Below are 27,288 nucleotides of genomic sequence, written 5' to 3' on the forward strand. Positions count from 1 at the left end.
GATGTGTCACAATAGAGAACCAGGAAGGGGTCGGTAAATATGTAATTTACCAGCTCCTTCCTTTTCTGAATGGACAGAGTCATAGTCAGTGACGTTGTAAAAAAAAAAATGAAAGAAAATGATAAATAATACAAAAAAAATACCAAAAAATAAAACTACTGACACCAGTGGGTGAACTTCCAGGGTCGCAAAGGTCACACTTGCAACCGGGCCCTGGCATTCCACCACTGTGGGGAGGCCCCAAGATGGCGGGAAGGGGGCCCACTTCAGAAGTTGTGAAAGAGTCCCGCTGTGGGACCATAATAAAGGGCCCCATACCGAGAGTAAAGGGCTCCAGGATCAGTTAGAAGAGCCCCAGGTTTGAAAGGAAGGGCCCCGGCTAGGGGTCCAGGGGGCCCCTCATGGTTTCTTGCACCAGGGCCCTGAAGGTTCTAGTTACGCCTCTGTTTCCTGCCCTCTGAGAAGTGCACCCTTTGTGGTACAATAAAGTTAATTACCTGTGGGAGAGTCTACAGACTTTCTTGAAGTTTCATACCGACAATGGGAGTCTGGATCTGCCCCCTTCCTTCTCCTCTCTCTGATTGACATTGGCTCCGGGCTCTCTGCTCATTTCTGAGACTTCACACAGCATAGCTCCTCTCCCCCTTTCCCCCCTCCCTTCTCTGTTCCAGGTAGAATGATATCAGCTCACACACAAACCTGTAATAGGAGCAACAGCCTTTAGTGACTGTAAAAGTCACTGAATGTGGCCTTTAAATTACATTCTACATTCCTAGCAGTCATGATGCAAAGCATACATTTTTATAGTAAAATACAACTGGCCATGATCAGATGTTTCACTTTAGATTTAGAGGGAGGGGAGTACTCCGCTTTTCTCTCCCCTGCAGCACTGCTATGTACTGAAAATGTTTGCTCTCTATTGGCGCTTTTCCTCTAGATGGAACCGAACGGTTCGGCTCGCTTTTGTGCTTTTCCACTGCTGGTACCGCATGGTACGGTGTAGGAACGGTTCGGTACGGTACGGTACGGCGGCGCTTTTCCACTGCATGGAACCGAGCGGTACGGCTCTCAAAAACAGTACCACCTCGATTGTAGTTCCAAGAGGTACCATACTCGGTACCATATCCCACAATCCTTTGCAGGCAGTCACTACTAGCCACTGATTGGTCAGAGAATCGTTGTTATCCCACCCACATCCCACCCACTTAACTTTAGTACTACTTTAGTGGAAAAGCAAACCATACCGTACTGAACCGTTCCAACACCGTAACATGCGGTCCCAGCAGTGGAAAAGCAAACCGGGCCAAGCAGGGCAGAGTAGAGCCGAGCTGGTACTTGCAGTGGAAAAGTGCCATATATATCCCATTCTGTTCATTCACAGAACAGAATGTTACACAAACATTGGTGTGATGGTGTTTACCATGCCTTTCCTTCTAAATAAATATGGTGGGATGTTTAGAGAACATTTCCTATAGTGGTTCAGAGGATAGCTGAGCATGAGAGGTGTTGCCTGACCCCCCCCCCCCCTTTCACAATGCTGACAACTCAATCTCCTTCCCCATCCCCTGTGCTTGCAGGGCTGGAGAAGTCGACACAGACTTTTGGAGATCAAAGCCCATGGGGGGGGGGGGGGGGAGATGGGCACAGAGAATATACAAACTGGAGGGAAAGTGCAGCCAACAGCACAAGACCAGAAAAGTTACTGGAGGATAGGAGACTGACTGGGTTTTGTGGTGACAAGTTGCCATGGAGATGGAGGCACGTCTAGCTGGCAGCTGGGGTCGTGCCTGTTCACCAAGCACAACCACATGTCCAAGAGAGTAAAGGACTGCAAGAGGGTGTGTATTTCTGGAGAAGTACCCACCCCCCTCTAAACTTTTAAACAGAAAAAGAACTGTTACAAGCTGCTTGCTGACAGTTCGGATGCCTGTACCTCACAAATTAAAAGCCTGAGGAAAGTAAGAAAAGACATGAAAGTGTGAGGGTATTATGTACGGCTTATTTTTTGCTTTTCCATACTTCTCTTTTAAATAGTTTGGGGCCGACATCTGCATGGTTATGCACACGCACACAGGTATGCACATTTGTATTAATAAGTGCCCAATTTCTGCAAGCCAAATGGGAATATGTTTAAGCCTCTGCACAAAAGTTTGTCCAGAGCAGCCATCTTTTCTATTGGCATGCCCTTTCTTACAATTCCAGAAGTCTAACGAAAGTCTAGAAATTGCATCTAACTGTGGAGGTGGGTTTCCAGCCTCAGACTAAAAAGTCTATCAAATCTACTCTTGCCACATAAGGGCAGCCGAAAAAGATGTTTATCAAGTGTGTCGGGGATAAACTTTGGGTTACCAATTACCAGGGTGAGAGGTGAGGGGGATGGAGATGTACTAAAAGAGCTGAAGGCCTTTCAGGCAGTGAGATTGGTGCTGCCCAAGGTGGGATGTTTACTCGGGGATAAGGAAGAATAGATCCAGATTGAGTGAGTCTTCCATTTCCATAGACCCCGATCATTTGATGACTTCATTACAACTCCATTCCATTATTTTGGTTAAATGGGCTGCTTGATAATATGTAAAAAATGTCAGAAAGCCTTATGCATCCCCGTTTGCCTCGAGAGGGATAGCAATTGCATCTTGATCCTGGGCAATTATATGGGACCATACAAATTCCTAGAAGAGTTAGAGAGCATTTTGATCGGCAAGGCTTAGAATAGAAATAATATGCGGGGAAAAATTGTCATTTCAAATAAATTATTCCTCCCAAACCAAGTCAAGAAAAAGCTCAATTCTAAAAGATCACAGATCTAGTTTCAGCACCTGGTTGGTTTGTTACTGCAATGCTTCAGTATTGAGTTAGACATTATATTGACGGCTTCGCTGTGACGATGAAGCTTAGCAGAGTAGCTGCCAAGTGACCTCATTCTTTCCTAGAGCTGTTATTTATTACTGAGCGAAAACAAGTAAGGAGAAGTGACAGGTGCTTGTTACTGTTTACAGGGCAAAGTGTCAGATCTCCCGTGCCCCCATTTTCCTTGGATAGGCACCACTTTTGCAACCGGAAGATCTTAATTTGGAAGGTTGGATCTTCTCAACTGAGACTTCTAGGGAAAGGCAAACCTTTTATTACTCTATTTTTCTTTCATTTCACGTCAAAGGTTAGAAGAAGTAAGCGCGCTATCAGCTAGTCCTTTTCAAGTGACTTTTTTTCTGGCTGGGGCAGCATGTACTGGGGGAAAAAAGTCACTTGAAAAGGACATACTGGTCATGCGGTTCTTTCTGTGCTTACAGCTCAAGCTGCTTGAGGCTAAGGCTTTTCCCTTATCAGGCGTACACACCTTTTTTGTAGAAAACCACTTTTGTTTGCAGTGATTTTTTTTTAGTCTAAATAATATAGATTGATTCTGTATTTACTTTTTTTATTTTCTTATTAAGATGTTACTACTTTTCTCGGCTTACTACTGCATGGAAATCAGCTGTATGTATGTCTTCTGCATATAATTATTTTGTTGCACCGCAGAGGTTCTGTCTCTGAAGTATCTCCTGCAGTGCTTCAAAGACACCTGTGCCCTTGGTGTACCCCAGTGTTGGGGACACAAACATCCTTTAAAGCCTAAGCTTAGTTAATATTTTTGCTTTTTAGTCAGCACAAGGGATGGTACCCATATTCAATGAGAATTATCCTTTGTGCTGTTGAAATCTATAGTTCTCTTCTTCCCCCATACCCCACAGTGGTGGTTATTTTGGTGCTTCCAACTATGCCTGTGCTTTCCCCCCCTTAGGTCTATTTATAGAAGCTGTACTATAGCTTCCATCACTTAATAGCAACCTCTGAATAAAAGAGGATGAAGATACATCGGCTTGTCTGCCATGCATAGAGCTATAGTACAAGCTCTATGAATGGACACGGGTGGACAGAGCGGGCATAGTCAGCACTCTTGATAAGTGCCTGTGACAGGCTGAGCCAATTGTTATAAGCCTCGCAGCACCGGAGGATTGCAGCTATGGGGATGAGAGGGCAGGTGTTGGGGTTAGGACTTTGGATTTCATTCTGGGATTTTTTTTTCTTATCTATAACTTTATTGATTGTTTTAGAAACCAAAGCTGCTCACTTTCCAGGGAAGTTTCCATGCTACTTCTGCTGAAACCATCAAATGCCCTTATCTTTTCCAATTTGATGTTTGACACAAATGCTAAAGCCTGGGCAGTCAAAGACCATGTACAAATGCAGCCAGTAGATTTCACTTCTTGAATTTTTCACCCAGATTATTTTCTGCCCCTCACCATCCATGGTCATGATGCCTAAATATAATTGGTGAGGAAAGAAGAGAAAGCAGAGAGAAAAGGAAAGTTACATACTGCAGGCTCCAGGAAATATAGTGCCTTTAAAAAGTATTCATACTCCTTGACATTTTCCACATTTTGTCATGTTAAAAACAAAAACGTAAGTTTATTTTATTTGTTTTTTATCTGGTAGACCAGGGATCCTCAAACTATGGCCCTCCAGCTGTTGCAGGCATGATGGGAATTGTAGTTCCTGAACAACTGGAGGGCCATAGTTTGAAGACCCCTGCAATAGACCAACACAAAGTGGCACATGCTTGTAAAGTGGAAGGAAAATAATGCAGCTGCAGGTCTTTTGGGTATGTCTCTACCAGTTTTGCATATCTAGAGTGAAATTTTGCACATTCTAACTTGCAAAATAACTCAAGCTCTGTCAGATTGGATGGAGAGCGTCTTTGAACAGCAATTTTCAAGTCTTGCCACAGATTCTCAAATGGATTAAGGTCTGGACCTTGAACATGGTTCTCGCAAACTGCAAACGGGACTTCTTATGGATTTCTTTCAACAGTGGCTTTCTTCTTGCCATTTTTCTATAAAGGGCAGATTTGTGGAGTGCATGACTAATAGTTGTCCTGTGGACAGATTCTCCCAATTGAGCTGTGGATCTCTGCAGCACCTCCAGAGTTACCATGGGCCTCTTGGCTGCTTCTCTGATTAATGCTCTCTTTGCCTGGCCTGTCAGTTTAGGTTGACAGCCATGTCTTGGTAGGTTTGCAGTTGTGCCATACTCTTTCCATTTTCAGATGATGGCTTGAACAGTGCTCCATGAGATGTTCAAAGCTTGGGATTTTTTTTATAACTTAACCTGGCTTTAAACTTCTCAACAACTTTATCCCTGACCTTTCGGGTGTGTTTCTTGGCCTTTATTATGCTGTTTGTTCGCTAAGGTTTTAAGGTTTTCTAACAAACCTCTTTGCAGAACAGCTGTATTCATACTGAGATTAAATTACACACAGGTTGACTCTATTTACTAATTAGGTGATTTCTGAAGGCAATTAGTTCCACTAGATTTAAGTTAGGAGTATCCGAGCAAAAAGGGCTCTTCCAATTCACAATTATGTGCCACTTTATGTTGGTCTATCACATAAATTCCCATTAAAATACATTAACGTTTTTGGTTGTAAGATGACAAAATGTGGAAAATTTCAAGGGGTATGAATACTTTTTCAAGGCACTGTATATTCCCATTGCCCTCCCACTGACCCTATTATATGGTCTATAAAATGTTACTTTAGTGAATTATACAGAACTCCTAATAAAAAGTATCTGAAATAGACTTTCTGATTTCAGCACACTTGCGGTGTTTGATAGTATTAGCAAACCAGTAATTAATTTTACCTGTAGCTTTTTAACTCCTATTATAAGAAAACCGGTTGGCTCTCAGTCCATAAAATACTAGAAAATACTTTATTGGTGTCAAATCCTCTGGGGTCAGAAACCAATGATTGATCTTTGTACTTTAAAATAGGCAGGTCATCTCAAAATGGGCATGCTGATCCACTAGCTTTTGAAACTGATTGAAGTCAAACCTGCTTTACAGATCAGTGACCACAAACCTATTGAATCTACAAGATTAGCACAATGAACCAACAGCAAGCACTCTCAACAAGTCAGTTACAATGGCATTCTTTTAGTGAGCATTGCCTTCAGGAAGCACTGACACAAATTAAGATGTTTTAGCTTCCATTAGAAGACCGTATCATTGCAGGAGAACAATTAGGATAATGAAGATAACTGTCACTCAGGAAACACCTGAACAAGGATCTTTATGGCAGAGTCTCAAAGTATTATTTTAATAAAAAATAAACACATTAACTCTTGTATTAGATTTTGGGTATTGGGTTTACATACTGTATATGCCAAGGTATGTGCCAAGCACCTGCTTTTTAGCCATTGGTAAAGGTAACATTGTCATTCTGACAAGTATAGTTTATGTATAACTATCCTGCATTTTAATTAATTGTATTACTTTATTTATATAGCAACAACATGTGCTGCAACCTTTTACACTCCAAGTTGATGGCAAAACGAAAATATGTGGAATAACATAGTCTGCACAGTAAAGAATATAAAGGTAAGAAGACCCTGCCTATAAAAGCATGGAAATGTCATGGAATGCACTCTTGAAGCATTTGGTGGGATGTAATCGGATTGGCTGATATGCTATCTTTTCAGCAGATAGAAAATGTATGTTAAAATAATCTTGTTATCTAGTTTCTGAGGTTATATTATTTCAATATTTTAGATAAACCTGTGTTATTATTAAGGTGCAATTGATAAAGTACTACCTCCTTTCCTTGTCAACCGCTACTAATTTAAAATGACGCAAAGAAACCATTATGAAAAAGTATATATTTTTTAATAGCTTCCCAGTTCCAAAAATATGTACTAGCTATATAATGAGGTGGGGCATTTTATTACTGGTCACATAGACACTCCCTTGTATTTCGGAGTGGGGGTGTAATCTGTACCGATATAAAGGCCTATTGGCTGCTTAGTTTGGGGTATCCAGAGCAGCATAGATAAAGTTCACATTGTGTTCTAATCAGAGGTGGGGGGACTTGAGTCACATGACTTGACTTAAGTCAGACTTAAGTCACCAGTTTGAGGACTTGCTTGACTAAAATTAATAAAAGATTTGACTTGGTATTCATGACTTGAGACTTAACTTTGACTTGAGACATATGCCTCGAAAATGACTTTACTTTTAAGTTATTAAATATTTGCATTTTCTCAAGATGTGTTAAAGCAAAATTGCGCCTGTTATGTTTCTGACACCACAGTCACTTAAAGCACCTCAGTGTGTTCTGATTTTAGGGACACTGGTTGTTTAACAATGGAAATACTTAACATGTTTTTAGTGATTGTGGTGTTGAAGCATGACCGGACAAAGGATTTTGAGCTGTTTGGGCATTCAAAGTGTATCTTTAATATGCCTAGAAAAAAGCACTAAGCAATTTTGTTAATGTTGAAAATAAAACAAAACCTTTCCTGACCACTGACTTTTAACGGATTTAAAGGTGAAAATTGGGGTAGATCAGTATTTTGACTTGATTTGTGACTTGACCAAAATAAATGACTTGACCTGCTTGACTTCTAGCAGGGACTCGACTTGACTTGCTTGCTTTTCGCCACAGTAACTTGGGACTTGCTTGAGACTTGAGGGTTAAGACTTGAGACTTGCTTGTGACTTGCACATGTGTGACTTACTCCCATGTCTGGTTCTAATATACAAGCTCTAACTTTAACATAAGTTTGCATCTGTCCAGGTCCACTACTTTCTGCCTCATGTGTCACACTCATTGGTCAAAGACATTTCTAGCAATGTGCAGGTATCAGGGTACCATCAAAGTATTCAGGGTACTTATCTAGCATCTTTGAGGAGGCTTTAAAATGGACCAGTAAGTAAGTTAGATTGGATCCTGTAATGCAAAGCAAGGTCTGCATATACTGTTTGGGCACCCACTCCTTTAAAAATCACCCAGTGTTCAAAATTGTTCAATAGGTTCAAAATGTACCTGTATAGAAAAGGTTAGATTTATACCTTTGTCTTGTAGCAAAAGGTACTATATTTAGTCAATGTAAAATAATTTGGCAATACTGCAAATTCAGTTTTAGAATGACAGAACCCTCAAATCTAGGAATTTTTTAAATGTCCCCCAGGGAAAAAAAAGTTGCTACAAATACCTTCAATTTGAACTTGTCCCTCACAGTACCACTTCTTCACCACAAGAAGGTTCTCAGTCTTCTGTCTGAATGGGTCCAGAGTAATTCAACACAAAGGACTCCCTGTATCAGTGGGTTTTCAGTGTTGGGTGCCTTTCACATAGTGTAATTATTCAGAGAGTGGTGAAGATGTTATCACATCATCCAGGATGGCCCACTGCCAGGAAAAAACTAAGTCAGGGGGTGAAGCAGTGACCGGTGGAAGGTGGGCACAGAGCCCCAAAGTTTTGCTTTAAGCAGCCTCCAGTTAAAACATTGAAATGCAAAATAATAAACACCTTCTATTGGTTTTTCCATATGCGTCTCTTATATCACAGTTCAAGTTTCATAGACTGTGTTTGATTGAAAAACAATACACTCCCTGGAATCTTTTTTTGACATAAAGTACTCGCAGTGCTCCTTTTAGCCAGAGATCTTGGCTGTCTAGGCTTTGGATCATGATGGAGCTTAGAAATTCTTTTTTTTTTTTCGCTGCTCATGCCAAAGGAGAGTTACGGTTTTTATTCAAAACAGTTATATTATGTTTTGCTGAAATGTGTCCTATTGATTTATGAGAAATGTGAATTTTAATGATGTTTCAACTTAATAACCAACCCAGCGTTCTTGTTTCAGGCAACTCACAACCAAACTCATTAACTGACCGTCAATTCAAATATTGACATACAAGGCATTTAAACACCTTTATGTGATTTCCTACACTGCCTCTAGTATCTTTACCCGCACATGCAAGTAAAACAGACTGTGATGTTTCCTTTTTTGTAATTTATGTTTATTCTCACCTGCCAATCACAGCATTTCTAGTCTAGGACATGCACATGCACCATCTGTTTCTGCAGCATGAACCTAGGGTAGAATGTACACAAGTAGAGCTGGTAATCATACATATTTCTCTGCTGCCATATCACATGGTGTACACAGCTTATTTTGCCATCCGGATTTCCTATTTACTCTTCAATACCCTTCTTTGTCTAGATGTCTGATGTGCCATATGGAATTATAAAGCAGTTTTCCTTGTAACAGGATAATTTCTGCCATTTTTCATTGGAAAGTTAAGATTACTATTACAGAAACATGGAGTATAAAGAGACTGTTGTAGGTTAAATAAATGTAAATAGGTAGGACCTGCAAAAGAAGAGGCTTTATATTCTCCAGTCTTGATGCCCGTTTCTTTGACCTTCACTTTGTTAGAGCTATGGCCACCTGAACAACCGTCACATTCAGTACTTCTTGGAGTGTTCAGTGTCCCCCACCATGCTTTGTGATTCGTTCCCCTGACCCCTACATCAGTTTTGTGTACTGCCGTGAAGTAGTGGTTGGTGAAAGTTACTACACCAAGCAATGGGTACCAGGCATCTCATAAACCCAGATGTGTGTTGGTTTTGAAGAGGCCAAAGTTCTGCTAGAGAGCATATATTGGAGGGGCAGGTGAGTATAATGCTTCTTTTTTTCGCAGGTTGATTATTTCCATTTTTTTTTTTTTTTTTTGAGTGTGTGGGCCAGGGGAGATGGGTGCTGACACCAAGGTGACAGAATAGTCATCACGTCCTCCATGTTTACCCCCATCATTGCGTTCCAAGCAAGGGTCACATTAGAGGGTTCTTCTGGCTAGGCTAGGCACCTTGTACAGGGTCACTTTTACTACACATGGAGTATCTTTGCTTTGTGCTGTTTTCATCAATGCCCTAGAACAGGGGTCTTCAAACTGCGGCCCTCCAGCTGTTCAGGAACTACAATTCCCATCATGCCTAGTCATGTCTATGAATGTCAGAGTTTTACAATGCCTCATGGGACGTGTAGTTCCGCAACAGCTGGAGGGCCGTAGTTTGAGGATCCCTGCCCTAGAACATGGCTGCAGCTGCCATGGAGGGAATGCTCGAACTTAAGGTGGGCCTCTACTTTCAGAGATGAACGTACACTGTGTACACTTGCACTGTAACTATTCTCCATTTTATCTCTTGGGTCCCCATGTCAATGTACACATTCCCCATAGCTTGCATTTAGGACGGTCACGCTGAGCTTTGTCTACATCCACCTGTCCAGCGTTTTTACGCTTCTATCCCCAGTAGCCGAGTGGGCCCCGCACATGCACTTAACTCTTGAACTTCTGTACTTCTGTACAGTATAGGAACCTCTGCTGCATGAATCTGCTCCCTTGCCCTGAGAGACAGTCTGCTGGCTGAAGGAGTTCCGACAACATCTCTCTTGCTGCTAAAGGTTATTCCACCTATAACAGGTACATGCTACCAATAGGCTGCTTGATAAACTAACGACTTGTGTCTTTACACTGCTTCACTCCACACCAATGTCTTCATACACCACTAGTGCCAGTGCCAGCTGCACCTGTGTCAGTCTTGTTTTTAGAGGCCCTGAAATTATTGTATTGGCATCAGTTTTCAAAAGTGTTCAAACCGTTCTGATTAAACACCATTCAGTTTTCAAAACCTTAGCTAGGTGAAGCAACACTATGACTGCTGCAATCCATACAGTCATTGAGTTTAGTCAGTAAACCAATGTTCTTAAACAAAACTTTGAAATGAAAATCCTAATGAATGTGAACCATCCCTTGGAGACAGCAAATCTTTGTGGCCTGCAAACCTCTCTGTAAATTTTAACTCCTAATTAAAACTTTGTTAAATGAAACCATGATGTGCTGGCAGCCTCTTGATAAAAGCGCAATGTATACCGTATTGTCATTATTGTGTATCGTTTGCTAATTTTATTTATTTTCATTGCTGTGCATTGTTTGCTAATTTTATTTTTTATTCTGAAGTTTTTTCTTGTATATATCTACCGGATTTTGCACAAGCATGTTAAAATATATTTATTTATCAGGGTGAAGGCTCCTAGTTTTCGTGTCTAGCTCGATGTAGGATGTGGGATACCTGCTGCTCTTTTTTATTTTATGGTAAAATACCAAAAAAACAACAAATGTTAAAACTAATGAAAAAAATGAGCGCTGGTAATATAGTGGGCTTGTGTGTATATCTTGTGATGATAAATAAATATATTTTCAAGATAAGTGATATAAATAGTATCTGTATTTAAAATTTATAACCAATGTATAAATAGTTTATGATGCCTAATAAAATGCTAAAATATACCAAATAATATACGTACTGTAGTAATATATATTGTGACTTAGGTGATGATTTAATTCATAAATGTGACAATGGTGATAAAATATAAATAATTAAATTACTGGATTTGCATAAAATCGCATATGACTGACAGTAAAATCCTTAATATATAAAACTATTAGTGCAACTGGTGAAATAGTCCGTGATAGTAAATAAATAAATAAATAGAATCTTCAAAGTGCTTTTGTGCTCCAATTTTGTGCTCTTGGTAAAAGTAGGCAATTTTTGTTACTTACCAGATCGCTTTAGGTCGCAAGGACCTAAATCGCCTTTGATCCCTTTAAAGGATGGATCAATCCTCCACCAAACTTTTCCACTCCAGGTAAGTAGTTGATGTTCTAGGGTGGATCAGGATCAAGATAGTGGTCTCAGGAAGATGTATGTAAAAAGAAATGGTGGGGAAGCCAAAAAAATAGTGTAATTCCGTTTTTTATTAGAGAAATAAAATAAAAGTAAGAATTGGCTGCTTACAATGTGAAGTGCCTAGCCTGGCACTGGGTGGAAGCGCTGTTTGCAAATTGGGATCTGTGGAGATGACACTATAGGTGTTCTGTCCTAGACAGTGTCTCACACACAGCCTCTGGTGGCGTGGCAGCGGTGGCGTGTGTTCCAGACAAAGCGGAAGCGACGTCGCTGGCTCTCTCGATTTCCGGTTTACAGAAGACCACAATGCATTTCGCGTTTATCGCGTCCTCAGGAAGTCTCACCCGTTTACTATTTTCATTGAACGTAAAATAGCATAACACATTTTGGGTGTATATCAGAAAAGCAGTAGAGGGCAAACTTTCAATGAGGACACTAGTCCTGGTGACCCCAAGGGATTCTCTCACTTTGGAAGAATTATCTCACACTTCTTATTTTGGCCATGGGACAGGACCTGAAAGGAAATCTCTCCTATGGGACAAAAATGGAAAAAAAAAAAAAGCTGACAGAAGTTATAAGCCTCCCTTAACCACTTGCCGACTGCCTAACGCCGATCTACGTCGGCAGTCAGCCCCTCACAGGCAAAGTGACGTAGGGCTACGTCACTAGCTTGTGAGGGTCTAGGGAGCGAGTGCGCGCCCCCGGAGGCGCGCTCCCGCGTGGTCACGGACCCCCCCGCGCGTGTGACCAGCGGACCCGATGTCTGCCGGTCACTCGGCGATCGGCGGGGGAGAGGGAGAATGTCAGGCAGCTTGTGTAAACAAGCCACCTGTCATTCTCCTCGCTGTAAAGACACTGATCAAACGGATCTAGTATGTAGATCCGTTGATCAGTGTCCTTACAGCTCAAGCCACAGCCAATCACAGTAGAAAGCACGCCCCTAGGGATACACACAGCCCCTCCCTCCCAAATAAAGTTAATCCCTTCACAACCAGTGTATTTTTACAGTAACAGTGCATATGTATAGCACTGATTACTGTAGACATGTCACTGGTAACCCCAAAAGTGTCACAAATGTCAGTCAAGGGTCCGATCTGTCCGCCCCAATGTCGCAGTACCGCAAAAAAAATCGCAGATCGCCGCCATTACGCGTTAAAAAAAAAACAACAAAAATGACAAAAATCTTTCCCTTTGTTAGTAAACGCAATAACTTTTGCGCAAACCAATCAAAATACGCTTTTTGCGATTTTTTTTTTTTTACCAAACATATGTAGCATAAAACAAATTGGCCGAAAATTTAAAAAAATTTTGATTTTTACTTTTTTTTTGGGGGGAATTTCATATAAAAAAATGTGAAAAATATTGTTATTTTTGCAAAATTGACGCTCTTTTTTTGTTTATAGCGCATGATCAAAAAATCGCACAGGTGATCAAATACCACCAAAAGAAAGCTCTGTTTGTGGGAAAAAAAGGACGTCAAATTTGTTAAGGTACAGCGTCGCACGACCGCGCAATTGTCCGTTAAAGTCTCGCAGTGCCGAATCGCAAAATACCCCCTGGTCAGGAAGGGGGTAAAATCTTCCGGGGCTTAAGTGGTTAATCTATCCAAAATGGAAAAAAAAAAAAGTTTTGTTTTTAGTTACACTTTAACCACTTGCTGACCAGCTGCCGTAGGTAGGCTGGCTCAGTTAGGCGAAAAGACGTACACGTACGTCGTTTCGTGTAGCAGTTACCGTGGGGGCGCATGCGCATGTTGATCCGCTAGAGGGAGAGCCAGTCAGCGGGTCCAGCGGCTGCGATGTCTGCCAGGCATCCATGATTGCTCCCCATGGAGGCAAAACTGCGGTCTGCCGATGTAAACATCAATGATGAACACATGGATCCTGTGTTCCTCCTATTTAGGAACACAGATACCTGTGTTCATCCAGTGAGTCAATCCCCCACACAGTTAGAAAGCACCCCCTAGGCACATATGTAATATTTTGATCACCCCTGGTGTTAACCCCTTTCCTGCCAGTGTCATCATTACAGTAACAGTGCATATTTTTAGCACGGATTACTGTAGTAATGTCACTGGTCCCCCCAAAAGTGTCAAAAATGTCAGTTAGGTGTCCGATCTGTCCGCCACAATATTGCAGTCCCACTAAAAATTGCTGATCGCTGCCATTACTAGTAAAGGTATATATGTATATGTTTTATAGCAGAAAGTAAAAAAATATTGTTTTCTTTTTTCAGAATTTTCGCTATTTTTTTGTTTATAGCGCAAAAAATAAAAAAAGCAGAGGTGATCAATTGTCAGTTAAAGTAATGCAGTGCAGTATCGCAAAAAATGGCCTGGTTATTAAGGGGGTAAAACCTTCCGGTCCTTAAGTGGTAATGGAAGCATGCAATACCAAAAAGTGGCCTTGCTATGGACATGCAAGTATTTGTTTTGCTAAAAAAAAGTGTGATTTGAGCTTTAAAACAAGCTTTTACTGACCTCTGTAACTGCATCCACTGTGGAGCAGTTCATCCTCAAAGTTCACAGTGGAAGACCAAAGTAATTTAAGCCCTTGTCTGTTTCGCACAGTTAATTTCAAGCTTTCATCTCAGCAGCATTTTAGCAGTCTCTCAGCCTTTTAATCTCTAATTTAAACACCGAGCAGGAGCTCTTTGAAGGAGTAAGAAGTGTAAGCTGAGATGCTGAGAGGGAAGACTTCAGTGCTTCTACTGTGAACTTTGAAGATAAATGCCTGCAGCTATAGAGGTCAGTGACAGCTTGTTTTAGGTGCAGTTCACACCTGAGTGATTTGAAGCACATTTCCTGAAGTGCTTTAGAACCTTTCAATAATGCACCATTCACATCTGACAATTTAGGATTGTAGGTGGAATCGCCACGATTCCAAATCACACTACAATGCTGGCATGCTTTTTTGTGTGCCACTTTTGCTGTGATTGTTGTGTCAAACCGCATTACACAAAGCCTGTCGTCCAAAAGGGAGCAGGTGCTTCTTTTGGACAACAAGCTTCACGTGAGAATCACAGTAAAACCACACCACGTTTTGGTGCCATTAAAGGTGAATTGCACACAAACAAGCATGCTGTGTTTTGGCCAACATTTCACTGTGATTTGGAATTGTGGGCAGAATCACAACAATTACACCCACGATCCCAAATCACTAGATGTGAGATTTCTATTATATTCATTGGTGCCTGGTCACTCCTGAGCGCCATGTTGCTTGAAAAAGTACATGAGCTTCTTTTGGGCAGAGTTGCATGTTTTTGGTCCTTATAGACCTCAGAGGGAGTGCCTAAAAAAATGCCTATAAACACGAAGAATGCATGTGATTTCTTGCCTACCCTTCTCCTCGTACCTAGTTTTCCACTGAGTTAAACAAAAATACTCAATCCCTAAAAATAGTTACAAAAACGCTTGCAGCATAAGCTCAAGTGTCAACCTAGGCTCAAACGTCACTTGCTGCTTGTAAAGAGTATGCAATTTTTTAAAGTGGTTCAATTCCTTAAAGTGGTTCTAAAGTCTAAACTTTTAATTTTATTTTACCTTCTTGCATTATCTGGGGAAGAAAAAAATGCCTACTAACTGTTCTACCACCCTCAATAAACACCTTGGGTCCATGTTACCACTCCAGCACCACTCCCCTCACTTTCTGCTTTAACAGGAGAAACTGAGGGCAGTAGAACTAAAGGCTCCCTGTGATGATATAGTGGGAACATGGCTTAATGGTGCTATGTGGATCTATAGATGCACACAGCCTAGCTCAGGACCCAGTAGGAGTGTAGACACATGGGTGCCTACTTGGCAAATGGCTTTTTACAGGAGACACCAGAAGGAGTCTCTGTGTTTCTCTGAATCTGTTACATTTTCTAGCATGGAACAAGTAAAGCTCTGTTTTATTAAATGAGAGTATGTGGGCTTTCTTCATAAGACAGCAATATATAAAGACATATAGGTTTGTCCATAATAAACGAACACTTCCATGCAGTGCTATTTATTTGTGATGTAGAGATTACTCAAGTCACTCTTTATATCATTATTGCAGGAACTAGGGCTGTTTGTTATAGCAGCATCTTTTAGTAAATTGAGATATATTAAATATAATTTTCTGTTCAGCACTGCGCGTATTTATGGTGTTTGTCACAGGCTGTGCCATCTATCAGAGTCACAGCGGCCTGAAAGTCGGTCTAATTGAATTAATACACAGTTTTTAATGTTAGATTTCTGAATAGCAGCTTAACCTTTGCTTTCATCAGGCAGCGCGCTCTCATTTTATCAGTGCAAAATCATGTTTATTTAATAAACTGTGGTGGGAAATTATCATGTTCTGACACTCATTTCACACTGTGGACATTGATTGGCTCGGAATGTAGGCTATTCCTGAATAAGCTCGATGTTTTTCCATAAGCTTAGTGTCTTTTTTTTTGTTTTTGCTTTTTGCTAGCGTGTTTTCATACATTCATCTTGCACATCTGCTGTATATCAAAGGAAGCCTGTTCTGAAAGAAATATGTAGAATGCCATTGATATTTGCTTCACTGTCATGTTCATCCTGTGGCTTAAACTATTTTTCCTTTTTGCTGGCCTTGAACAAGTATGCAGAGTAGGCATTGTGACTTCAACCTGATTTTTCTTGCTGTGTATGTGTTCTGGGTCAGTGACTTAAAGTACTGAAACTAGAGAAAGACAAGCAACTTGCATTCTTAAGAGGTGGTTTTAAAATGAAAGCGCATTGTGCAGGTTTCCCTTAGATGACAAGGAATACATAGCAGTTCTGTACCTATACAAAGAATTTTGTACCAAGCCATAGTAAAAGAAGACAGGATATACTCCTCTTTCTTTCTGACTGCTCTACTAAACTCCTCTCCAAACAGTTAGAGAGGTCTGGATGTTCATCTGCCAGCGGGAGACCATACCAGCAGCGATCCAAGCCTAAAAGCCTGTACACACTTGACGGAATTCGGACAAAATATCCTCCGATTTTTCTCTCTCATGCTCAGGGGTCATAACGGTTTTTAGTTGACAGTACATAAATGTTCACAAAATTTCTCGTCTGATTTTTTTTTTTTTGGGACATTTGTTCCTTGACTTCCGGGTTGTCAGCAACTTCAGATCATGCGCGCTCTTTCGTATCCAATTTTTCGCGGACGTACTGCATACACATTAAACGAAAATTGGTCGTCTTTGGACGGACAATAAAAATTTTGGTGTTTGTCCCTCGTTTTTTCGTTAAAAATGTCGGCATCGGCTGCTGAAAGTTGTGTACACACTAGCCGAAAATCGTACGATTTTACCTCGGACGGGAATTTTCGGCAGATTTTCTACTAGTGTGTACCCCACTTAAGACGTGGAGTGAGGAAACCTGGGGGTAGTGAAGCACCAGCCACATCACAGTGCCTGCACTGCTGCTGCAGGGAAACTGGGATGACCACTTACACTCTGCTTCCCACAAGCTGATCACCAGAAGCTTTCTGGGATCAAAATGGCCCTTTCTTTACAGCAAGGAGATCACTGCAGCATCCCTGCGACTGGTTGAAGATCTTTTTGCCCATTGCCGATACTGCTAGCAGGGACCGAGCCATTATGACCACAATAACTTTGTATACTCAATCCATACTGCACCCATACTGCGCTCTATACTGCACCTATTCCAAACCTACTGCAGCTTTACCAGCCTTTACCTCCTCTGAACCACATCTACCTTGCACCTGTGCCAAGATTAAACCATACCTATAGTGCATGCAGGGTACCTGGGGATGTCGTTAAGTGCAAAGACGCTCTTAAAGGGCCCAAATAATAGCTGGCAGAAGAACATCTCTGCCCCGCCCACAATAACTATTCTGCAAGCCCCCTTTGTTTTCCTGCCCTCTCCACTACCGTCCTTCTTTTCATTTGAACAGTGCATACCCAGTTGCTCTAGGACTAGCATCACCACCATTAATGCACTGTGGAAGTTTAGTTCCAGCACTCGGTAGATTAAACTTAACTACTGCTTACTGCTGCACTTAGGGGGCCTTGCTACTTCGACTGATCTGGATGCCAAATGGCAACCAATGCCTAGTCCTTACCATTATTCAGTTTGCATGTTAAATTGTGTTATTACCACTGTTAATACATTTATTGCTTGTCTAGTTACCAACCATATTGGATGACAATAAATTAAGTTAACCTTTTGCTACCTGGTTTGGTGCCTGCTTTCTTTTGATATAGCACTATCATTGAGTACTAAGCATTACTTTCAGTGCATTCCTGTGATATTGTATGTGTGTACACTCAGCCTGGTGTGTCAGGAAGGCTGAGGTTCTTAAAAAGGCCAAGGCAAAACCCAGAGGACCCATCCTATCCAGCAGCTCCTAGGGGAGTAGCACTACACTTGGTACAACATTTTGTATAGTGACAGGGTCACTTAAGAACATATTTATCAAACAATGGTCTGAGTTTATAGAGGTGCATTAAAATGGAGCTGGTTTAGTGGGAAGTGATATCTTTAGACAAAGATGAGTTCTGTCCAGTTATGTCATAAAAATAGTTTAGAAACTGGTATTTTGCTGGCCTTGTTTCCCAACATGGCACATTAGACTGTAAAGGAAAGTTACAGTAACATAAAAGGCTGAGAGTATAGGGGAGGGTGGAGAGAACGGGGGAGGGGCGGGGGCAGCCACTGCTCCTCCTATCTGGGTACACAGCGGACAGCACTCACTTTCCCTCTAGTCCAATGTCTCCTCCAGCTCCTCCCTCTTCATGGCAACCGGCCAGACGGAAGGCTGCTGGGGCTGCCAAGGCTGCAGTTAGATCTAAGATGCCCCTAACATATATAAAATAAATGGAATTATATGGTAAAGTATTTAGCATTGTAAATAGCAACAGTCTGCCACATGCAATATTAATGGTCAAACCTACTTTCAATGACGAGATGGAATATAGATGCAGTCGGGGAAATGGGCTGGAGTAGTAAAAGTACAGATATGCAGGTGACCCAGTGTTCATAGACACATGTGGTTATCTGAATCTATTGATATAACAAAAATAAATAAGAGATCAGATAAAAGACTGCACAAGATACTGGGAAAAAGGAAGAGGTCTAATGCATGCTGCCGAACTTTATAGCAAAGAATTTTGGTTGTAACAGACCCACAGCGGATGGAAACCGCACACCGACTGGACACATTTGAGGTGAGGCGAAGCATAGCATAGTGGAGCATTATATGGGAAGTGGTGGATTGTAAAGGGTCCAATAGATGGAAAGAGGGTGGACCTGCGAAGTGTGAGCCAAAGCAAACCATGCCTGGCTTTCAGATGGCAATATACAAAGTCACAGCCAGCCAGCAAAAATCCAGACACATAGGTTATTTTAAAAAGTTGGTTTAAATAACAAGTTCTTAACCTCCCTGGCGGTATGATTATGTCAGGAATTCTGTACCAAAAGCGGTACAATTTTTTGCATGGAAATTTGGCGTTCTGTATTACAGGCCTACAATTCTTAGTAATTACTGACTTAAACCTGACCAAAACAAGCCTCTAGTAGACATCCCAGATGTGATAAATTTGAAACACAAACGCATGAATTATAATCTAATCAATAATATAATTTTATTATATAATATATAATATATTTGTGTTTTGTGCAACATTTGAATTTCCCTCCCAGTTCTGCTCCCATGCACCATTGCTGCTGCAGGGAACGGAACCAGGAAGTCATCAGACCGACGGACGAGCGGCGGGGATCTCGGATGGCGATCACAGCAATGGGAGATCATCGCTGGATCGCCAGGAGAAGGTAAGGGACAGCGCTGCACGCTCTGCACATCTACCCTGAGCGTGACTCGGGGATACCGATAGTAGCATAAAAAATCCACCCCGAGTCACGCTCGGGGATACCGCTAAGGGGGTTAAAAAACACTTATTTTGTATTTTCACATACCATGTTGTGATGTGGGACTGGAAAGCAATTCCTATTTGCTTGTTGTCCCATTTGATTAATTGAGAGGAGGGTAGTCAGTGGGCTGTCAGCACTTGGCATCCAATTCCTAAATAGGATTGAGCTGTGTAACCTGCCTGCTTCACAATCTCGTGATGCAGAAAGCTTTGAACCAGCAAACTTTATCATGGTGTCAGACAGATGCCCCACAATAACCAAGGGGCTGCTGATTGAAACACCTTTTGCCACAAATGAGTCTCAGAACAATGTAGAAGAAAAACATGGGTTAATACACACATATTGTTTCTGGGTTTCTTTTTTAAGATAAAGTGTATCTGACCCTAAGTATTTTTTTTTTCTATGTGTGTGTTCACATATACAGTATGTGTAGTGAATAAACTATAGTCTCCATCATTTTCATGTACCTATTCTATCTGAAATACCTGGTTGATCCTGAAAGTCACCTTTCTTCCTTTATCTAAACCAGGGTTTCTCAACCTTTTTTTAGTCAAGGCACCTTTTAAAATACCACACAATCCTGAGGCACCCCATTCTAAAATTATGAAAACATACTAAAAGTTTTGAATAATGTAGCAATATCCACATGCATAAGACACCCAAGATTAGCAGTGATTTATTCTTCCAAAGCAAATACACCTTTGCACACTGGTACTGATTAGTGTTCCCAGAGGTTTTTTCTCAGAGAATAGGTGCAAGAACTCCCCCTTTCAAAGTTACTGCTTGACTCTGCCTCTATCCACCTCCAAGCACCATTCATTGGTTCCACCCCTACTCGCCTCCAAATACTGCCCCTTTTATAGAATACAAAACCATGTAACATTTGTGGTACTAAGTAATTTGGATGCCATTTGTTAATTATAAAAAAAGCAGTAAAATAGATCCTTTACAGACAACAACAATAGATCCCCCCAGAAACAATGGACCACCCACAACAAACCCCACTGCAAAAATAGATCCATCCAGATATAACTGATCCCCCCATCAGCAACAATAAATCCCCCCAGCAACAATAACCCCCATCCCCCACACAAAAATAGATCCCGTCCAGCAACAATAGATCTACCAGCAGCCAGCATCAATGGGCACTGTAGCACAACCCAGCATCCCTTGCCATTACACACATTCAGTGCTGGAGGTGCTGAAACTGCGTTCCACCGTGTTCCCGCTGAAAAAAGCCCTGAGTATACTCAGTTCCTCTCCCTCACTCAGCTAATGTAACCCTGGTGCTGAAGGAGAGGGGCAGGGGAGGGGAAGGGCATGTGCCTGACGTCGTCCTTATTAACCAATGACATCATTGGTTGTTAAAACACTGGTGGCTAGAAGGTTGTAATGGTGCACAATAAAAAAAAAACTGTGGTTTTGTGTAACAGACGGGCTTGATCCACATTCTGGTTTAACAACTTTTGGGCAATTTCTAGATATTGTGCCAAGGCACCCTGGTTGAAAAAGTCTGATCTAAACTGACCACACAAAGCACAGAATCTGATCTATACTTGTGTATGTCAGTTTGCATCCTTTGGCTGGCTATTCACAGGTACACAAGACTGTGCAGACACTCAATGTAACTGTATTAGGTAGTTTGTTCAGCCACCACACCCCTGATCGATCGATCACAGCCTGCCTCTGGCACACACCCCCTCCTAATTACAGTCTGCCTTTTGAACATGCCTTGCACCTTGCCTCTGGCTGAGCAGACTTTGGAATACAGGCACACTGTGGGGTTGATTTACAAAAACTGGAGAGTGCAAAATCTGGTGCGGCTGTGCATGGTAACCAGTCAGCTTCTACAGTGCCTTGAGAAAGTATTCATACCCCTTGAAATTTTCCACATTTTGTCATGTTACAACCAAAAACATAAATGTATTTTATTGGGATTTTATGTTATAGACCAACACAAAGTGGCACATAAACGTGAAGTGGAAGGGAAATGATAAATGGTTTTCATATATTTTTTTTTACAAATAAATATCTGAAAAGTGTGGCATGCATTTGTATTCAGCCCCCCTGAGTCAATACTTTGTAGAACCAAGTTTCCCTGCAATTACAGCTGCAAGTCTTTTTGGAGAGGTCTCTACCAGCTTTGCACATCTAGAGAACTTTTTGCCCATTCTTCTTTGCAAAATATTTCAAGCTCTGTCAGATTGGATGGAGATTGTCTGTAAACAGCAATTTTCAAGTCTTGCCACATATTCTCAATTGGATTTAGGCCTAGACTTTGACTGGGCCATTCTAGCACATGAATAGGATTTGATCTAAACAATTCCATTGTAGCTCTGGCTATTTGCTTAGGGTCGTTGTCCTGCTGGAAGGTGAACTTCCGCCCTAGTCTCAAGTCTTATGCAGACTCTAACAGGTTTTCTTCTAAGATTGCCCTGTATTTGGCTCCATCCATCTTCCCATCAACTCTGACCAGCTTCCCTGTTGCTGTTGAAGGAAAGCATCCCCAAAACATGATGCTGCCACCATGTTTCACAGTGGGGATGGTGTGTTCAGGGTGATGTGCAGTGGTAGTTTTCTGCCACACATAGTGTTGTGCTTTTCAGGCCAAAAAGTTCATTTATGGTCTCCTCTAACCAGAGCACCTTCTGCCACATGTTCGCTGTGCCCCTCACATGGCTTCTTGCAAACTGTACTAGAGATTTCCTATGACTTTCTTTCAACAATGGCTTTCTTTTTGACATTCTTCCATAAAGGCCAGATTTGTGAGTGCACGACTAAGAGTTGTCCTGTGGACAGATTTTCCCACCTAAGCTGTGGATCTCTACAGCTTCTCCAGAGTTACTATGGGACTCTTGGCTGTTTCTCTGATTAATCCTCTCCTTGCCTGTCCTTTTAGGTGGACGGCAATATCTGGCAGTTGTACCATACTCTTTCCATTTTTTAATTATGGATTGAACAGTGTTCCGTGAGATCTTCAAAGCTTGGGATATCTTTTTTTTTTTTTTTAACCTAACCCTGCTTTAAATTTCTCCACAACTTTATTTCTGACCTGTCTGGTGTGTTCCTTGGTCTCCATAATGCGCTTTGTTCACTAAGGGTCTCGAACAAATCTCTGAGGGCTTCACAGAGCAGCTGTATTTATACTGAGATTAAATTACACATAGGTGGACTCTTTTTTTTTTTTTTTTTTTTTTACTAATTAGGTGACTTCTGAAGGCAATTGGTTCCACTAGATTTTAGTTAGGGGTATCAGAGTAAAGGGGGCTGAACTCAAATGCACACCACACTTTTCAGATATTTATTTGTAAAAAACATTTATCATTTTCCTTCCATTACACAATTATGTGCCACTTTGTGTTGGTCTATTACATACAATCCCAATAAAATACATTAAAAGACATAAATTATGTTTTTGGCTGTAACATGACAAAATGTGGAAAATTTCAAGAGATATGAATACTTTTTCAAGGCACTGTAACTGCAGCTTGCTCAATTTAACATTTGACAAAAACACCTGGAAGCTAATTGGTTTTTGTTCAGAGCTGCACCAGGTTTTTCACTCTCCAGTTTTAGTACATCAACCCATGTGTGTCTGAAGAGTGTTCTGTAACCCTGTCCCCCACTATCAGGAAGAAGAGATGCATGGTCAAATGACATTTTAACCCTGTAGGAAAGATAATTTCCGATACCAAGCAAAAGCAGTTATGGTTCCTGCATAGTTATAACTGTAGTAGAACGTATCTATAACATTTGTATGTTCACAACTACTTCATAAATCTAAATTTTGATGCAGATGTGGGGAAATAATTAGGAATGCTAAAAGGTTAGTTCACCTTTAAAAGGTTTTGATTTTGGGTGAACTACCGTACTTTCCGGCGTATAAGACGACCCCCTACTTTTCAAGTTAAAATATTGCTTTTGGGATATACTCGCCATATAAGACTACCCCCCTTCCGAAGCAAGGCAACACCATTGAAAAACATTTTCTCAGATCTCTCGTATGTCTCCAAGGTACTGTAAGAAAGTGAGATAACCATTCAAACAGCACACTAGGTGCTGCATGGCTCTGTCACAGTGTGCCACATAGCTTTTGGGTACCGATTTTGTTATTGCTAAACTGTGTTATAGTCTATCATTCAGTACAGCCATAAATTAACAAAGTTAGCACCCAAAAGCCATGTAGCACACTGTGACAGAGTCATGCAGCAGCCTAGTGCGCTGTGTGACTGAAAATCCTAATGCTAATCATCATAAGGCACTTTGAGGATTCTACAGTGCGGTACTTAAGACATTACAATATGCAATTATAGTCCCTACTCACTGTGTGCTGCCAGTGCCATGCTACCCGCCGCCATCGGGATTCGTTTTAAATCTCCCGCTCCCTGCGAGTCACCTCCACATACCGTAGTCCCGTCGCCTGAGCAATAGAGTTCATGACAGTCAGATCACTCCGCTGCCAGAGAGCAGCTACCATATCCAGAACTTCCTGAACATGCGACGCGGCGCCGATAATGTACATGCGCCTGAAACAGAAGAAAAAGTCCCTGCATCGCTCCAATCTCCTGGTCATCTCTCTTGAAGGTACCTTGAAAATAGTATACTTGGCGTATAAGACGACCCCCGACTTTTGAGAAGATTTTCCTGGTGTAAAAAGTCGTCTTATACGCCGGTAAATACGGTACCATGGGCTGACATCAAGGATTGATTGCGGTTTCTGTTTGCGTTTTCCATAATGTAGCATGTACAGTATATGTAATATACAGCTGACAAGCAAAGCTATAGCAGAGATCCCCTCTGGACCTCGACAGAATAAAAAACTGGGGTTGAGTTGTGCTTTAAGCAATATTATATCTAATATGTCTCAAAACCTCCTGGATATTTGGAGGTTTAGTGGGGCCTGCTATTGTTCGTAGTCTCACTGTGTTTTTATTTAATATCATGGATGATTGGAGCTGTGGAAACGCACATTATTGTTCATATTGCAACTGTATTTAATAACATGCATGATTGGAATTTTGGCAATGCCTGTTATTGGCTCTGTGCACAATTTTGTGTTTGCTGATACTCAATTGGTTGGTCTAAGATGTAACATATCATTGCTTTATGAGTCGTTATGTACAGAAATAATACATTTGTATAACTGGTATCAATTACATTTTTTTTTTTTTTTTTAAAGCAAACCCTGTGCCTAATTTCTAATTAAAAGCTGACCTAACATCAGATATAGTTGTTCATGTTATGTGCATGCATGCTTGATAATGAAGAGGTGTTAAATTTGCTAGAATTTACTGTTAATCACAGTTATGTAGTAGCCCCAACAGACTGCAATAGTGAAGACTACCACAAAGGTATTTCCTAATTTAAATTCGATTTAGTTCCTAATTTAAATGAAGGCTCATAAAATCATTCTGTGTATAGGATTTTTTTTCAAAAATTGCCATGTATATTCAGACATCTTTTTTTCAGCAAATAGTCACATGCAGGCCCAGACTAAGACAAAAAATAGGGCATTTTAGACTGAGCAGATGGGGGGGCATTTGCGGGGGCTGTTAGTGAAAGGATTTGGGGGTTCCAGGATGTGTGGATTCGATTACGGTATCTTTTTTAGTTTAATGTGACAGGCTGAGTCCAATTTATGTCAGAGCTGCCATATGATGCTGTTTTTTGTCTTCCTTTTAACTCCGGTTTTGATGGTGGAGCCCTGAAAATAATATGAAACAGTATAAGATGTGGGTTGCTCTAATCCAGGGGTAGGCGACCTTTTAGGGATAGTGTGCCAAAAAAAATGTTTTTAAAAGAAGATGAGCGTGCCGAATGCGTAAAAAAAAAAAAAAAAAAATGTCAACTTCACTCTGTTACGAAAAGAAATCTTTATAAAGTAAATGCTGTAAACCACTTGACTAATAGTAAGAAATCAACTAAGCTTTGCACCTTCACACCTCAGCTTAGCCCCAATTCCTTCACACCTCAGATTAGCCCCAATTCCTGCACCTCCACACCTCAGATTAGCCCCAATTCCTGCACCTTCACACCTCTGGTCAGTCCCAATACCTGCACCTTCACACCTCAGATTAGCCACAATTCCTGCACCTTCACACCTCAGATTCGCCACAATTCCTGCACCTTCACACCTCAGATTAGCCACAATTCCTGCACCTTCACACCTCAGATTAGCCACAATTCCTGCACCTTCACACCTCAGATTAGCCACAATTCCTGCACCTTCACACCTCAGATCAGCCCCAATTCCTGCACCTTCACACCTCAGATCAGCCCCAATTCCTGCACCTTCACACCTCTGGTCAGTCCCAATTCCTGCACCTTCACACCTCTGGTCAGTCCCAATTCCTGCACCTTCACACCTCAGATCAGCCCCAATTCCTGCACCTTCACACCCCTGGTCAGTCCCAATTCCTGCACCTTCACACCTCAGATCAGCCCCAATTCCTGCACCTTCACACCTCTGGTCATTACCAATTCCTGCACCTTCACACCTCAGATTAGCCACAATTCCTGCACCTTCACACCTCAGATTAGCCACAATTCTTGCACCTTCACACCTCAGATTAGCCCCAATTCCTGCACCTTCACACCTCTGGTCAGTCCCAATTCCTGCACCTTCACACCTCAGATTAGCCACAATTCCTGCACCTTCACACCTCAGATCAGCCCCAATTCCTGCACCTTCACACCTCAGATCAGCCCCAATTCCTGCACCTTCACACCTCTGGTCAGTCCCAATTCCTGCACCTTCACACCTCAGATTAGCCACAATTCCTGCACCTTCACACCTCAGATCAGCCCCAATTCCTGCACCTTCACACCTCAGATCAGCCCCAATTCCTGCACCTTCACACCTCTGGTCAGTCCCAATTCCTGCACCTTCACACCTCTGGTCAGTCCCAATTCCTGCACCTTCACACCTCAGATCAGCCCCAATTCCTGCACCTTCACACCCCTGGTCAGTCCCAATTCCTGCACCTTCACACCTCAGATCAGCCCCAATTCCTGCACCTTCACACCTCTGGTCATTACCAATTCCTGCACCTTCACACCTCAGATTAGCCACAATTCCTGCACCTTCACACCTCAGATCAGCCCCAATTCCTGCACCTTCACACCTCAGATCAGCCCCAATTCCTGCACCTTCACACCTCAGATCAGCCCCAATTCCTGCACATTCACACCTCTGATCAGCCCCAATTCATGCACATTCACACCTCTGGTCAGTCCCAATTCCTGCACCTTCACACCTCAGATCAGCCCCAATTCCTGCACCTTCACACCTCAGATCACCCTAATTCCTGCACCTTCACACCTCAGATCAGCCCCAATTCCTGCACCTTCACACCTCTGGTCATTACCAATTCCTGCACCTTCACACCTCAGATTAGCCACAATTCCTGCACCTTCACACCTCAGATCAGTGTCACGGAACCATGAACCAGACGTACAACAACAGATAAGTGAAAATAAGAAGGCTTTATTGAAAATCAAGCAGTAAAGCAAAAGTCCAAACGGATGGCAAAACCGAAGCAGAGTCTTTGCGAAGCCAGAGGTCAGGAGCCAGGAGGGCAGTCAGACGAAGCCAGGAACAGGAACCAGCAGGGTAGTCAGACGAAGCCAGGATCAGGAACCAGCAGGGTAATCAGACGAAGCCAGGATCAGGAACCAGAAGCAGCAGCAGTCTTAGAAGCATGTGAACACAGGAGGACCAAGCAAGGAACTGAAGCCACAGACCTCCTATATATATGAGCTGGGCATCCAGCTCCTCCCAGTGGGAAGGAGGAGCCGCAGAGTGGGAGGCTACAAGAAACCCAGAAACCAAGATGGCCGCCAGCACATGTCA

At 41.9% G+C, this 27,288-nt stretch overlaps 1 protein-coding gene across 1 annotated transcript in view; it reads left to right on the forward strand.

Moving 5' to 3' along the window:
- LOC309559727 (leucine-rich repeat and fibronectin type III domain-containing protein 1-like protein) overlaps positions 1-27,288 on the forward strand; it is a 947,847-nt gene that overhangs the window by 174,212 nt on the left and 746,347 nt on the right. The window contains 1 exon segment of the mRNA XM_082263145.1: positions 6,323-6,414. The gene's annotated coding sequence lies outside the window, so the exon portion shown is untranslated.

This window comes from Pelophylax lessonae (genome assembly GCF_965119305.1).
Source record: "Pelophylax lessonae genome assembly, chromosome: 7".
Taxonomy (NCBI): Eukaryota; Metazoa; Chordata; class Amphibia; order Anura; family Ranidae; genus Pelophylax; species Pelophylax lessonae.